This window comes from Micromys minutus (assembly GCF_963924665.1).
Source record: "Micromys minutus genome assembly, chromosome: 14".
NCBI classification, from domain to species: domain Eukaryota; kingdom Metazoa; phylum Chordata; class Mammalia; order Rodentia; family Muridae; genus Micromys; species Micromys minutus.
The window spans coordinates 7053821-7070186 of NC_137983.1; positions in this window are offsets into that span (position 1 = coordinate 7053821).

Here is a 16366-nt window from a genome sequence, read left to right on the forward strand (position 1 = left end):
ACATTTGTATGTGTGTGTGTTTGTATGTGTTTGTATGTGTACGTGTATGTATGTGTGTGTGGTTTTTTTGTGTGCATGTGTATGTATGTATGCATTTGTATAAGTGTGTGTTTATGTGTGTATGTGTGTGTTTATATATGTATATGTATGTGTATATGTGACTTTTTGGTGTGTATGCCTGTATATGTATGCATTTCTATATGTATGTGTTTGTGTGTGTATATGTATGTATGTACGTATGTGTTTTTTATGAGCATGTGTGTATGTGTGTTTGCATTTGTGTGTGCATGAAAGCATCATGTTATCTTCCTCAACTGATTTCCACCTTCTATGCTGAGGTAAAATCAGCTGAGGCTAAAGCGTGCGAGGCTGCTCTGTTTTCCTGCTTCCCTTGGGATCCCCGTCTCCACGCTCTGAGGATTTGGATCTCAGTTGCCCCCCCCCCACCTGCCTGGTTTTACATGGGTGTTCAAGATCCAAACTTGGGTTCACATGGCAAGTATTTTACCCACTGAGTTATTTCCCCAGGCCCGGAAAGACATGTATTAAGATATAAGCAGAACCGCTTCTAAAAGACTATCTGAGGGTTCTGAAAGTTATGTGAGAATATATCTGTGATGGTTTGCATATGCTTGGGCCAGGGAGTGGCACTACTAGGAGGTGTGGCCTTGTTGGAATAGGTGTGTCACTGTGAGTATGGGCTTTAATACCCTAGTCCTAACTGCCTGGAAGTCAGTGTTGTGCTAGCAGCCTACAGATGAAGACTCTTTCATGTTCCCGCCTTGATGATACTGGACTGAATCTTTGAACTTGTAAGCCAGCCGCAACTAAATGTTGTTTTTATAGGAGTTGCCTTGGTCATGGTGTCTGTTCACGAAGCAAAACCCTAACTAAGACAATATCATACCCGAGTCTCTTATAACTCTTCTTTTTTAGGCAGTATGGTTGAGTTGTGCCCTGTGTGCAGCTAAGTTTGTGTGGCCTGACTTTTCTGAGTTAGACTCTGAGGAACCATTCCTCATCTGCCACCTTCCTAATGTGCTTTGTTAAGTGACATTAGTCAGTGGGTAGAATCGCTCAGCACTCTGAAAAGTCTAATTCTGAATAATTATGCTGAATTGCTTGAAGAATTAAAGTCTGGCTCATAAAATTCCTTCTGAGATCTGTAAGCTTACACTTTAAGGCACTTCTGGAACAAGACACGGATTCTCACACTTTCCAAGAAGGATATTATTTGGAGCAGTTTTGACAAATAGATAAAAATCATTTTAATTAGCCTCTCATTCACATGCAAATAAACGCTGTTGGAGAACTTCAGGCATCCTTCAAACGGCTTCCTCGGGACACCGAGGACTTCCTTGGTGTGTTTTTTACCTCCACAAACAATTTATGCAGCAAACATTCTCTTCGGAGAAAATGCAGCAGTGGAAGCCTCTCCGTGGTAGAGTCATCCGGCGCCTAAGTGACAGGTCACCGCAGCCTTCGTCATTCTATTGTTCACGCGGTGACTGTACCATCTACTTAAAACCTTCTGGGACAAAAAGCCCAGACAGCAGTTCCTTATGGCTTCATTTTAGCGATTTCTGTGACACTTTATTTCCAACACTAACCAGGATTCTGAAAAATATGGGTTTTTGGATCGATTGCTGAAGAATCGTTATCTGCATCTTTGTTTTCATGAGCAGTGTTCTGGGAGATAGTGCAGGAGATGTAAGAATCAAAAAAAAAAAAAAAAAAAAAAAAAAAAAAGGTGGAAAATGATGGACAGTAACCATAACCCACTAAGGTGAGGGGTGAGGAGCAGGCCATCCCACCATCCCACAGTGTCCAGGCTGGATGAAGTCCTCAGAGCCTACGGGGCTGTGAAGAAGTCATAAGCTACTCAGCCATCTAGTGGTTTGTTGTGTCTTGCCCACCCACCCGGCTCAGGTCTCTAGTAGTCCAGTCTAACTTTCTAGGTAGTCAAGGATGACCCCGACTTTCCGGTCCTCCTGCCCGGTGCTACGTTAGCAAGTGTGTACCACATGTGGCACCAGAGATCACTGAATCTCGGACTTCACTCACTCTAGACAAGCATTCTTTCTACTGGGCAGTATCCTGAGCGCCATGAACCGGTTCCTTCTCTTCAGGAGAATGCAATGGCCAACGTGCTTCTGTAAGCTCTGATACCTTCATTAGCTTACAGACGGCTTATGGAAGGGAACAGAAAATCAAAAAAGCCTGACCTAAGGAAAAAAATGTGCGGGAAAGAGCTTGGCCAGACTCCAGGTGAATGTCAGCCAAAACTCAGCGGAAGTCTGGACTGTACGTAGAAGAGAGATGAGTTAGGGAAGAAAGTGAGCTGTGAGCCTCCTTGGCCCCCAGGAATCGTAATCGGATATTAGTCCGTGGTGGCAAAGGATGCTGGAAACAACGGCCTGGGCGTCCAGAAGCTCCGTGAGCTTGTCTGGTGAAGGACTGCTGCAGGGAGACCAATCACATTTGCTTAGCGTGATTCAGGCTTACATAATTTGGAGAACTGAGGGGGAAGGGAGGATCTGGTGCTCGCTGATCGGGTTCTTATCAGGAGCAAGGAAGCTGAACCTGTAATCTAACTAAGGCTACATGACATTCCATAGGGAGAGGGAGTGTGGGGGAGGGGGTTGGATTCCCCAGACAAGGCCAGAGAAGGGGTAGCCCTGCCAATGAAGGGAGTCCTCATTATGTGATGAGCTCAGAGGGTATCTGGCTAATGGTAAACTTCAACCTTAATTAACGGGGTTTGCCCGCAGCGAACCTTCCAGATAGATCCTCAAATCTGCATTTTGTAGTGGAAAAAAAATGGAGCTATAGATCACAGTACAGAAGCAAGAGGTTCCTATCTTTCCTCCATCGACTCTACTCAAACATCTGACTAAGACTCTACTCAAAAGCCACCTGTTCTGTACCCCTCCGTCCTTTCCCTAACTAAAAGGGGAACTCTCCCGTTCAGGAATTTCTACAGTGTTCATACACCACTTTCTCTTTACATACTGGTCACCTGTGTGTACACATTTTAAATTACACAGTCTTTAGTCTACTTAACGAACTACTGTGTAAATACCAATAAAAATCTTTTGTTGATGTGATTATCTTGAAATGTGGTCTTGCTATGAAACTCTCGTTGGCCCAGAGACTTTTTGTGTCCCAGGCTAGAACGGGCTGTAATCCTCCTGTCTCAGCTGCCCAAGTGCTGGGGTTATAGACAGACATTAGCTGCCTGTTGATACGAGTGTTTAATAAATACTTCCTAGGACTGTTTTTAATGGAATAATTTCTTAGCCTTGTCCAGACTTAAAAAAGAAGTTTTGTTTTGTTTTTCCTGATTTGCTGACTTTTTTAGATCCAGGTGGTCCACTTGAACTGTTACAGACACACACTCTCTCTGGCAGGAGATTCTGATCGGTCCCCGAGGACTAGACACGGTGATCTATACAGTCGATTCTTGCTGCAGGGAAAGAAATAAGGAAGGTGTTCTGGCTTCATTGCTTTTTCTTTTCTTTCAATAAATGCTATATATAAACTCCACCTGTTTCCTTTTCCTTTTTCTCATGTATCCGGGCTGTAGATCATTTAAAGTTCCCAACCAGAGCATCCCATTAACTCAAGTCATTCAATCAGCCATCACCACAACCACCATCACCACTACTACCATCACCATCACCACCATCATCACTACCATCACTATCATCACTACCATCATCATCACCATTATCACCATCACCACCATCACTATCATCACTACCATTATCACCACCATCACCATCATCACCATCATCATCATCACCATCACTATCATCACTACCATCATCATCACCATTATCACCATCACCACCATCACTATCATCACTACCATTATCACCACCATCACCATCATCACCATCATCATCACCATCACTACCATTATCATCACCATCATCACCACCATCACCATCATCACCACCATCATCATCACCTTCATCACCTTCATCACCATCATCATCATCACCACCATCACCATCATCATCACCATCATCACTACCATCACCATCATCACCATCATCATCATCACCATCACTACCATCATCATCATCACCACTACCATCATCATCACCACCATCATCATCACCATCACCACCATCATCACCACCATCATCATCATCACCACCATCATCATCACCATCACCACCATCATCACCTCCATCATCACCATCATCATCATCACCATCACCACCATCACTACCATTACCATCACCATCCTTCTGTCTCATGCAGACAGACAGCCTGTCTAGAGAGCCAATTAAATGTTTTGAAAATAGAGTTTTCCTAGCTAGGCATTGTGGGTAGTAGTACCCCTAAGAGGCGGTCCCAAGCTGTATCAGGAATTAGGCTGAGCAAGCCATGCAGACAAGCCAGTAAGCAATACCCCCTCCAGGTTCCTGCCTTGAATTCTGCCCAAATGTCCCCCAGTATAAATTACAGTTGTAGTTGGAATAAACCATCTCCTCCAAGTTGCTTTTGGTCATGGTCTTTACCACAGTGAGAGAGAGCAAATACACCAACACACTTCAGAAGCCACAGCTGGGCGCTTATGAGGACCAGGCTACAGAGTAATGCTCCCATCAAAGACTCCAGTAAAATAGTCTTATTCTTATTTTAAATTCTGTGTATGTATAGGAATGAGTGTCACACACATGGGGACATGCGCACTGGAGCACATGGGGGCATGCGCACTGGAGCACGCGCACTGGAGCACATGGGGCGTGGGGCATGCGCACTGGAGCACATGGGGGAATGCGCACTGGAGCACATGGAGGCATGCGCACTGGAGCACATGGGGTGTGGGGCATGCGCACTGGAGCACGCAGAGACCCGAGCAGGCCACCAGATGTCTTTGTCTTATTACCTTCGGCCTGATTTCCTTGAGACATGATCTCCCACTAAACCTGAGGCTCACTGTTCTGTCTGGGTTGGCCGGCTAGTTAGCTCTAGTGTCTGCCTGGAGCGACAAGCTCGTTCATTTTTTTATTTATGTGAGTGCTGAGGATTTCTAAATTGTGTACGCACGGGTGTTTTTCTTGCACGCATATCTGTGAGTCACTTGCATGTATGGTGTCTGCAGAGAGCAGGAGCAGACACTGGATTCCCTGAAACCAGCGTTAGATGGTTGAGTCACTGTGTAGGTGCTGGGAATCAAACCTGTGTCCTGTGGAAGAGGGCTCTTCACTGCTGAGCCCTCTCCACAGCCCCACTGATGGAGATTCTAATTCAGGCCCTCCTGCTTATACATCAGCGTTCTTACCCGCAGAGCCATGACCCCCGCTCAAGTTTCAGAGAAATCAATGTAGTTTTACTGTAAGAAGTGCTGTATGGGGTCAAGATGATGTGGTCCTACCCACCACCGCCATGCTGGGCAGAAGTGGGTGGAGGATTGGTAGGCTGGGGTCACAGTCCCACCCAGTCCCTAGAGCTCATAGTTGATAACCATCTTGGCCTGAGAGATTTCGGACACATCACCTCAGTTGTGATGTTTGAAAACAGAAAGAAAAAAAAAAAGTTACACTCAAGCTGATTCTGTCTGTGTGCCTGTCCATCCGTCAGTCCACAGTTTTGCTAGAACGGTAGTCAGATAGGTACTAACAAGGAAGTGTTAAGAATGATTACCCCCAGCGCATCCTGTGCGCGGTACAGACTGTTAACTGCACACCTTGTATTATTCTTCATACATCCTGGATTCCTGGGGAGAGGGTGTATGATGTGGGCGTATTTCGTGTGCTTCATATCTATAAATACACTCAGGCTGTTCGGAGCTGCTCACTGTTACTCCGGCACCTTCCCTATTCCGGGATTCCTCACACACCCTCGCAGGAAAGAAGAAAGTGAGTTTCAACTCTGCCGATCTGACCGCAATCCCAGAAAATCGCTCCAACAGCAGTTTTTGATCTTTAGGCACACCTTCATCCCAGACAGGAGATATGAGAGGCGAGCCCTTCTGCATCTGCTGGCAGCACGCCGCTTTCTGCTAGGTTCTCTTGACCTCCTTCTGGGCTGACTTTGGAGACACCACTTCTATTTCTGGCACCATCTGCTTTTGTAGTTTGATTCAGGGTTTTCTCCCAGCCCATGACTCTGATGCTATTTTTTGTTTGAAGCTTTTCTTTCTTTCTTTCTTTTTTTCCCAGGAACCCCAGCCCACAGATCCTCCACCCACTGCTGCCTTAGGCTTACCCAGACCCTGGAGTCTGCCATCTGTCACCTGGAGGGTAGGTTCATGGTCCATTGAAGTTGTCTCTTCTTACCCCTCTAGTCACACCTTCTGTGGCTTTCCTGACCTACAGCAAAGCAGTTCAGAATATGGTGTCTGTACCCCCTCTTGGTATTGTCCTGTACTAGCTATGGATAATTTATTGCCTTTCTAGGCTCAAATTTCTCAACCAAAGGAGGAAAATCCTTAACTGCACCCCATCTGGGTTTTCCCTTATATCCCATGACAACCCCAAATTCCAGGACTCAAACAATCCTTTCAGATCTGCCTCCCTAGTAGTTGAAACTGTAGATGCATATAATCTGAACTATCTAAAAAATGGGGTATATTAATAGTACCTACATCACAGGATGGGATGCTTAATATTGTTAACTTGACAAGACCTGGAACTACTTAGGAGACAAATATCTGTAAGTTAGACTGGGCTAACTAAGATAGAAGACCGTCCCTAAACATGGGCAGCACATTCTACATGCTCTGGTCCTGGACTGAGTAAAAAGGTATGAATACCAATTCTCATATTTGTCGTTCTCAGCTTCCTGACTGCATGCAATACGACCAGCAGTGGCCACGATGCCCCCCCCCACTCTGATGAATGATACTCTCAAACTGTGAACCAAGATGCACCCTCCCTTAAGAAGCTTTTCTTGGGTATTTTGTTAGGGCGATGAGACAGTGTCTAATACATGAGGTTTTAATAAAGATGGCAGTGATTAGTGACAAACTTAATGGACCATGCTTCCCCAACCCAAGAACTTGTGATATCCTGAGAAATGTTAGTTTTAGCTTTGGACATATGGCCTGATTTGGCCAGTATCACAGAGAGAGATTTGAAACTCACACACACACACACACACACACACACACACACACACACACACCGTGTTTTGTATTTACTTGCTCACTGCCCTGTAGAACGTGGCCACCTGAAGAAGCCTGGCTTAGCCTACTGAATTCTGAGATACCTGTTGGCCCTATCTTATCAGTCAATGAGACATCAGAGACTAGCCGCCCCCTCCCCCTTCCCCCCCCTCACTGGCTTGCCAAGTGACTGTAGTGACTCCAGCTGTCACCATATGGAGCAGAGGTAAACTTTCCCAGTACAAAGGGCCAACCCATAGAATCTTGAGCATATGAACTACGATCGAGTCATGATATTGGGACTGGTCTGCTTTGTATCAATGATTGAATGACACAAAAATAATAAAGTTGTTTTCATGGTGCATGGACAGTATTCAGGAACGTGTCCAGATTGGGATGTGTCAGTAACCACTTATCAATACTTAGCATTAGTTTGAACCAACCATTCTCTCATTTTGGAAACTCCTGTCTAGGCTGAGGCTTTGTAGACCCTTGTGCTTTTGCAGATGTCTGAAGCTTGCACATCTGAATTCACCCACTGCCTCCCTTCTTCCTTGTCTTCCAGACAGGGACTATTCAGAGTATTTTCTAATTAGTGCAACATGGACATCTACCAGTGACACACTCAAATGCCAGGCACATCTTCTAGATTTAGATTAAGCCTCTGTGTTGTATGTCACCTGGCTTATCACAACAGCACTTTGATTTCTCTGCGCAGCCTTGCACATCACTTAACCCCTGGCCCACCCTGTTCTTCATATACTACTTCTCTTAAACCAAATGATCACAAAAGAGGCTGAAGCTGTATGTAGTTCAATTGGTAGAGTGCTTGCCAGGTATACACAAAGCTCCGAGTTCTATCCTTAGCATAAACCAGGCGTGTCACTAGCCATTTATAACCCGATTCTTGTAAAGTACAGACAGGAGACTGAGAAGTTCAAGGTCATCTTTAGCTACATAGCAAGTTCAAGGCCAGCATGGGGTATATGGGACTTTATAATAAACAAATAAGTAAACAAAAGCAGACAGAGACTAGTCTAGGCTATATACATAAATGCTGTCTCCCTAAAGTCCGATTATATTACCCTGGGGGAAATCTAACACTACAACCATTTTCTGGTTCACTCAGTAAGATCGGAGGATTTTTCATAGGCCCAGAAATCTCACAGAGACTGGAACCGGCTCTTGGTCATCACCCTGCTCAAGTCTAATGTTCCCAGGAAACCTAAACTGGCCCTCCTTCCTAACCACCCAGCTCCCGCTCACTACCTTGCACCCCCAAGCTCCCTTTGCCTTTGCACTTCAGTGTTACTTGAGGACCCACCAGAGAACCAGAACCAGGAGATACACACATTGAGGGCATGCACACTCACAGGAAAATTCGTGCACACAGAGACAGATGTACTGTCACATACCTACACAGAGACAGATGCACACACACATAGACAGATGTATTCACACATACATAGAGACAGATACACACATATACACAGAAACAGATGCATACATGCATGCACATACAAAGAGATGTACACACGTGTACACATAACCAGAGACAGATGAATGCACATACAGAGAGATGCATGTACACATAGACAATATATATAGACAGATGTTCTCACATATAACTACATAGAAACAAATGTATATACGCATACACAGAGACACATATACATACACCTACACAGATGTACTCATATACACATACACAGAGACAGATGTGCATACACACATATGTCAAGTCTTGCATGGCCATGTGGAAGGGATGCTGTGACATGGTTTCTTGCCCCTGGATCAGAGGCAGCAGGACATAGGTCTCCATGACTATTGGCGGTTGCTGGGCATAAGGCTTATGTGTGTAAAAAAATATATGTTCCTTCCTTCATGGGAATGTTTTCTCGGCCAAGGTTAATGACTTTATGATAATCACATATAGCAGGAGTCTGGGAATCAAGGATGTGTCTATGTTCTTTGCAAAAATGGTAAATATTGTGACCTTTAGGACAACCCTTAAGGCTGTGGAAAAGAACTCTTAAAAGATAAGTTCAAAAATATATAATCAGGATTTTTCAACTATGTAAAATATAAGAATGCACGATGAATTGTGTTGGGGGGCTTCACAAACCTAAAAGAACAAAGGCAGCTACTCTATGAGCTAGCTTGTCAGAAAGATACAAAGGCAGGGAGATTCCTGAGTTCAAGGTCAGCCTGGGACAGAGAGAATTTAGGTCCAGGCACGGTTAGAATGGTAATCTCAGGACAGAATCTCACCCAGCTAAATTTATTGTTTGTGCTAACAAAGACAAACAGATCTCTGAATCTATTTGCAATGTTAATATATATATTAACATTATATATATTAATTGGGATTGTCAAAAGGAAACCTGTAGTAAATGACTGAGCTGATATGTAAATAAGACTGTGCTTTTGGTCTGCATGAGATGAGCTAGCAGACAGCCATAGCAGCTCTTTTTAAAAAATGTTTTTCTAGGAAGAGCTGAGCTGTCTGCAGATCTCTGGAAAATGAACACAACTCTTTTAGAAAAGTTTACAGCTCTTTTAGAATTTTTTTTTCTCTAGCAGCTACTCAGAAAGAACTGCTTGGAGAGCAAACACAGCTCTTAAATTTTTTTTTTTCTAGCACAAGAGAACTGTCTTTAGCAGGGAGCTGTCTCTAGCAGGGAGCTGTCTCTAGCAGCAAGCTATCTCTAGCAGCAAACTATCTCAAGCAGACTACAGAGCTAAGAGCTATCCACAGAGAGCTGGTTAGGGAGCCATCTCAAGCAGACTAAAAAACTGTCATCCTGGACTCACAATTTGACTTTGAGTCTTTCTTTTCCCTGCTCCTAAATACCCTCTCCAAGTTGATGTTGGTACACTTGCACCCGAGTGCACTCGCACGCGCTCTCATGTGCGCGCGCGTGCGCACACACACACACACACACACACACACACACACACACACACATACACACACACACACACACACACACACACACACACACTTCACCACTTAACTGTGTTGCTCAGGGTAGCCTTGGACTCCTAGGTCTGGTGATCTTTCTGTTTCGCCATTCTGAGTAGCTAGGATTACATGTGTATGTCACATGCCCAGGTAATTCATGTATAATCAAGTACAGAATATATCTTAGTCAATTAGCAAACACAATCGACCAGCATTCTTACACATTATATGATATTCTAATTTATTATGGCTATTCCCAGTCTCCTCAGACAAATTCAAGTTCCACGGGTGTTAGGAATATTAGTTTCGTTTGCTAACATATTGCCTAGTAAGTATTGTGTAAGTACTGGAAGACAGCTCAGTTAACAGAGTGTTTACTTAACATGTGTATTAGTTACTTCTGTTGCTGTACTAAAACACAAGGCACCTTCTAGAATGAAGTGTCTGAGGGAAGAAGAGACAGCTAGCTCAGTTGTTAAGAGCACTGACTGATTTTCCAGAAGACCTGAATTCTATTCCTCAATCCCACAGGGTCACCAACTGTCTGTAAGTCATGTTTCGGGGGGTCTGGTGCCCTCTTCTGCTCTCCCAGAGCAGCAGACATGCATGTGTGGAGGGGTTTATTGGGGGGGGGAGTTATGGTTCCAGGGGAATGCGTCGATCGTCAAGAATCATGACAAGGAAATGGGGCAGCAGGCAAGCATGGCTCCTGCAACAGCAACTGGGAGCTCACGTCTTAAACTACAAATCAGAAGCAGGAAGTGTGAACTTGAAAGGCACAAGTCTTTAAGCCTTCAAAACCCGCCACCAGTGACACACTTCTTACAGCAAGGCCATACCCTTTAAGCCACCACAAAGACATCTACAAATGGGCGACCAATCGTTAAAATGCCAGAGACTATAGGGGACAGTTCATCCAAACCATTATGGCACACATGAAACCCAGGATTCTATCCCCGTCATCCAGATATCATGGAGCACACTGGCACTCAGTAAGTGGAGACAGAAAGATCAGAAATTCAATGTCATTTTAGGCTACATAATACGCGCAAAGCCAGCTTGAGCTCTGTGATACCCTGTCTCCAAACAGGAACACCACTGAATAGTTTTTTGTTGCATTACATAGAAGTCTTAAAACCTTAGGAAGACACTTTCTCCTCACAGCAGACATTATATGTCCTTGAGTTAGTTGTCATTCACCCACTCTTCATAATATTCTTCGACTTCAGTCAGCTCCCAGTCCAGCCTTAGAGCATTTATCAGGCACTGAAACAACCGAACTCCTCTGCTTATTCCCCTATGCACACTAACCCCCTGTTTTGTATTACAGCCGGACTTGTACATATACAAAGCTCTTGCAGAAGAGGCAAATGTTTGACATCTCTCCTCAAGCAGTATCCCAATAAGGCATCACACATCCACCCATGAATAAAGTACGGAGTTCAGGGCGAGGTATGGTGGCACAATTCTTTATTCCCAGCACGTGGGAGGCAGAGGCAGGCAGGCCTCTGTGAGTTCAAGGCCACCTTGGCCAACATACTGAGTTCCAGAACAGCCAGGGGTACAAAGTGAGACCATGTATCAAAACCAAAAAAGAAAGAAAGAATGAATGAATGATTCAATGAAAGAAAGGAAGAAATAAAGAGAAAAAGAAAGAAGTAAAATTTAAGTACAAAGAGTAAAGAGATATAGAAGTCAGAGTCACTGCCTCCGAGGATAGTGAATACTAAATGGTGCTTCTATTAATCAGGGTTCTCTAGAGTAGCAGACCTTATAGAATGAATCTCTTCTCTGTAAATACAGAAGTGGATTTATTAGAACTACTTATAGGCTGTGGGCCAACTAATCCAACAATGGCATGTCAGGAATGGAAAATCTAAGAATCCAGTAGTTCCTCAGTCCACAAGGCTGGGCGTCTCAGCTGGTCTTCAAAGAACTCTGTAACTCTAAAGAAGTGGGCGCTAATGCCAATGAAGGAATGGACTTACCAGGAAGGCAGGAGCAGGCAGCCAAAGAGCAAAAGCTTCCTTCTCCCATGTCTTATACAGCCGTGTTTCTCAACATGTGGGTCATGACCCCCATGTGGGTTGCATATCAGATATTTACATTATGATTCATAAATAACAATATATAGCAAATAACAATAACAAAAATCACAGTTGTAAGGTAGTAACAAAAACAATTTTATGGTTGGAGGTCACCACAACAGGAGGAACTGCTTGAAGGGTCACAGCAACAGGAAGGTTGAGAACCACTGTTACATAGGCTTCCGGCAGAATGGTGGCCCAGATTAAAGGTGTGTCTTCCTATCTGAAAGGTTTAAACTAGAAGTGGGTTCACCAACTTTAGCCAAGCCAAAATCAAACAAACAAACAAATCAAATCAATCTCTCACACATGTGTCCTTCATTTCTAGATTATAACTCATTCCACAATCAGTCAAGTTGACACCCAAGAATACAGACATCACATTCACCTTATTTGTGATTAGTTCCCTGTTTTTGTTTGACTCACTGTGTCAGTCTATGTGGGGCTTGATATTTAAATCAGTAGTCAACATGCAAATCAGGGTTTCAAGGGTCTCTTAGAATATCAGAAGACCTAGGAGTACATATGGTCTAGTTCTGCAGGGGACAGGCAGCTTAGACCCATGATAGCTTCTCCTCTCAAGATGATTATTTAGGCCACTTGTATGGACTCCTATAGGTATTTGGTTGCTGGGTTACTGGTTTACATACACATGAATATGTATATGTGTGTATACGTAAGTATGTATGTATATACACACATTTTGTGATTAATTTTCATTTTATGTGTGTATGGATGTTTTGCTTACATATACATCAGTGCACCTTGTATGTGCAGTACCCGAGGAGGCCAGAAGAGGGCCTCATATCCCCAAGGACTAGAGTTACAGATAGTTGTAAATTGCCATGTGGTTGCTGGGAATTGAACGAGGTCCCTCTGCAAGAGCAGCCAGTGCTTTTAACCACAGAGCCATCCCTCCAGTCCATAATGTGATATATGAGCACATATTGATAATATACCACTAAAATATTTTTAATTCTGTAGATAAATTCTGCATCTGTACCATGATGTTTCCAATAAGCCTGAGAAGTAGGTCTGGCAAGTTTTATGAGCTACAAATTCCGTACAAGTTAATGAGAAATTAGAGTGGTTGATTTATTGCTCCTTGAGGCAAGGCAAAGATGATTCTAGATTGCCAGTCTCCTAACCAGTAGCTCTAAGTCTACAGAGCACTGCAGAAGGATTTCTGGGCATATCCATTCTCCCTATTTTAGGATTCAGACAGAAGAGGTCAGATATTACGGAAGGAGGCTATTTTCTCCTCCCTTGGAACTCCTCCAATCTCAGTGGTTTTCTTCCTCTTTCTCACTTTTTACTAATACATCTATGTTTGCTTTGCTAAAAATAGAAAAAAGAAATTAGAGAAGGAAAAAATAACTCACAGTTACATTGGGAGCTTTAGTTAAGACTGAGTTGGGGGCTCGAGAGATGGCTCAGTGGTTAAGAATATTGACGGCTCTTCCAGAGGTCCTGAGTAGAAATCCCAGCAACCACATGGTGGCTCACAAGCATCTGTAATGAGATCTGATGCCCTCTTCTGGTGTGTCTGAAGACAGCTACAGTGTGTGTGTGTGTGTGTGTGTGTGTGTGTGTGTGTGTGTGTGTGTGTGTATGTGTGTGTGTGTGTGTGTGTGTGTGTGTATCTTTAAAAGAAAAGACTGAGTTGTGGCTGTATATGTTTTCTTTTACTTACTTTGACGTGGCTGCAACAAGTTTCAGGGACTGTCCTATCTCTGCCTCCCCAGTACTAGGACATCTACACCACCGTGCCCAGCTTGCACGGGCACTATAAATGCAACTCAGATACGCATGCTTGTGAGGCTGAGCTTTGCCAGCTGGGCCTTAGAACCAGCCATGCTTCCTGTTTGGGTTGGATTTGGTTGTTGTTCCTGTTGAGAGTGGCTCTATAGGTAGTCAAAGCTAATCACAGTTCACGTCTTCTTCCCTCAACCCCCCAAGTGCTGGGATTCTGGGTGTGGGCCACCATGCCATAGCTAGAACTTTAATAGTATGGAGAAGTTGCCATTTTAATGACTCATGGGCCTCCTCAATATTTTACATTAGGGTAGAATAAGATCACATCAATAAACACACATCTGAAAGCAAACAGAAGCGGAAAACTTCGCGTTTTCTATACAGCCAAGCTGTGTCAGGTTGTTTTCCAATTTGCCATATAAACACATGGATGCTAGTTTTCTTTTTATTACATATACAGGATCAAACAACATACAGTGTTTTATAACTTAATTTGCCTTTAAACAATTCTTTATTGGAAGTTCAGACACTTGCTGCTCTTCTGGAAGACCCTCATTTGGCTCCCAGGACACACACTGAGCACCAAACAACTGCCATATACTCCAGCTTCAGGGAGTCAGGCACGTTCTCTGGTCTCCGAAGGCATTAGTACACATGTGTGCCCCCCATGCATACACACACACTCGAATACAAATACATCTCAACATATCAGGGCCATCTTTTTTAATATTAAATATCGCTACACTTTATCAATATAATGGCCCTGCAGTAGTTCATTATGTGGTACTATTATAGTAATATGAATCCCATCACCTAATGGCCAATTTGGACTTTCAATTTATCATTATGTAAATATGTTCTATTCACATTGTTTTGGATGCTGACTCTAGTGTATCTATAATTAATTCTCTAGAGTAAATTTGTGGACATGGAATTGAAGTGTTTCGAAGTCCATCTCTTTTTAAAGTCATTTGGTGCACATGTAATGGTGACTTCATCAATGCCTTTCCTTTTAAAATCTCCCAAGTCCTTGGAGGTAGGTGGTGGGAAACTCAATGGTAAGGCCTTGCCTATCAATCATACTTGATACTGTTGGATCGATATCTAAACAATTAAATCTCTTGGACAAAGAGGTGGCTCAGTGGTTAAAAGCACTTCAGAAGACCTGGGTTACATTCCCAGCACCCACACAGAGGCTCACAGCTGTTTCTCAATGACATGCTGTTTGGGCCTACATGGGTACTACACATGCGTGGTGCATAGACATACATGCAGGTTAGGGCATTCTTGTATGTAAAAACCCTCAAAACATTTACTAAAAAGACAAATGTCCACCTCAGCTACTCCATACTAAGGACCTCATGAATAAATAATTCCCTTATTTAAAAGCCTTAGCTGTTTATAAATTGATCCGTTTAAAGCATCCCAGCTCTGGAGGACCTCTGAGAAAGCACATGGCCCTAGCTGTCCAACGTCACTTTCCACCTCTAGCTTAAGATAGGACAGACCCTCCATCTCCGCCAACTCTCATGTTTGCCTTTTTGTTTTACCTTCTCTCAATAAATGAGCTCTTTTCTTCCTTATGATTCTGAGTTGTCTATGTCATCCAAGGTACAGATCAAATTATATCTCTTGCAGAAAGTGTTGCTGAGATAATCCCACCCCAAATTATCCTCTTTTTTTGCACATGAATCATATCCCTCTGTAATTTTAGATATATACCTAAAATTTCCTTGGGGTGGGCAGGCTGTTCCTGGCAGGTTAGGTACTTTTCAAGTCAGCCTCCACAGCAAACAAGAGGGTTACATGCTGTATTTTCAGAAAGGATTGTGAGACAGAGCAAGGAGTTACTAAAGAAAGTTCAGAATCCAGAATATTCTAATATTCTCTAGATGAATCTCTTTCCTTTTTTTTTTTTTTTTTTTTTTTTGGAGACAGGGTCCTTGTAGCCTGGCCGAGTTCAAATCTGTCTACACAGCTGAGAGCAGAACTTGGAGTTCCTGCTGCCATCCCTCAAATGCTCAGAGTAGAGGCAGAGGCTCCTGTTACTACACTTGGCTCTCAGACGTCCTTTTAGGACTTTTTAAAAGTTTGTTACTGTGGATGTGTGGATGTGATCGTAAGCATGTACCACTAAGCAGTATACAGGTCAGGAGAGCTTACAGGGGTGAGCCTCTCCTTCTGCCATGTGGTCCTAGGGACAAACTCTGGTCATCAGGCTTAGTGTCTTTCCTCACCAGACCATCTTTCCTGCCCTCTGGCTGTTTTTAAAATAGGTCATCATTCCATGTAAAATTAGGTGAATGAACCAGATGAGTCCACATTTCTGCAAGTTTTCTCACAATGAGAATTTAGCTATGTGAATTAATTAGTTACGGGGAAACAAATGATTTTTAGTGCACTCCACTTACAAAAAGCACGTCGAATGGTCAATAA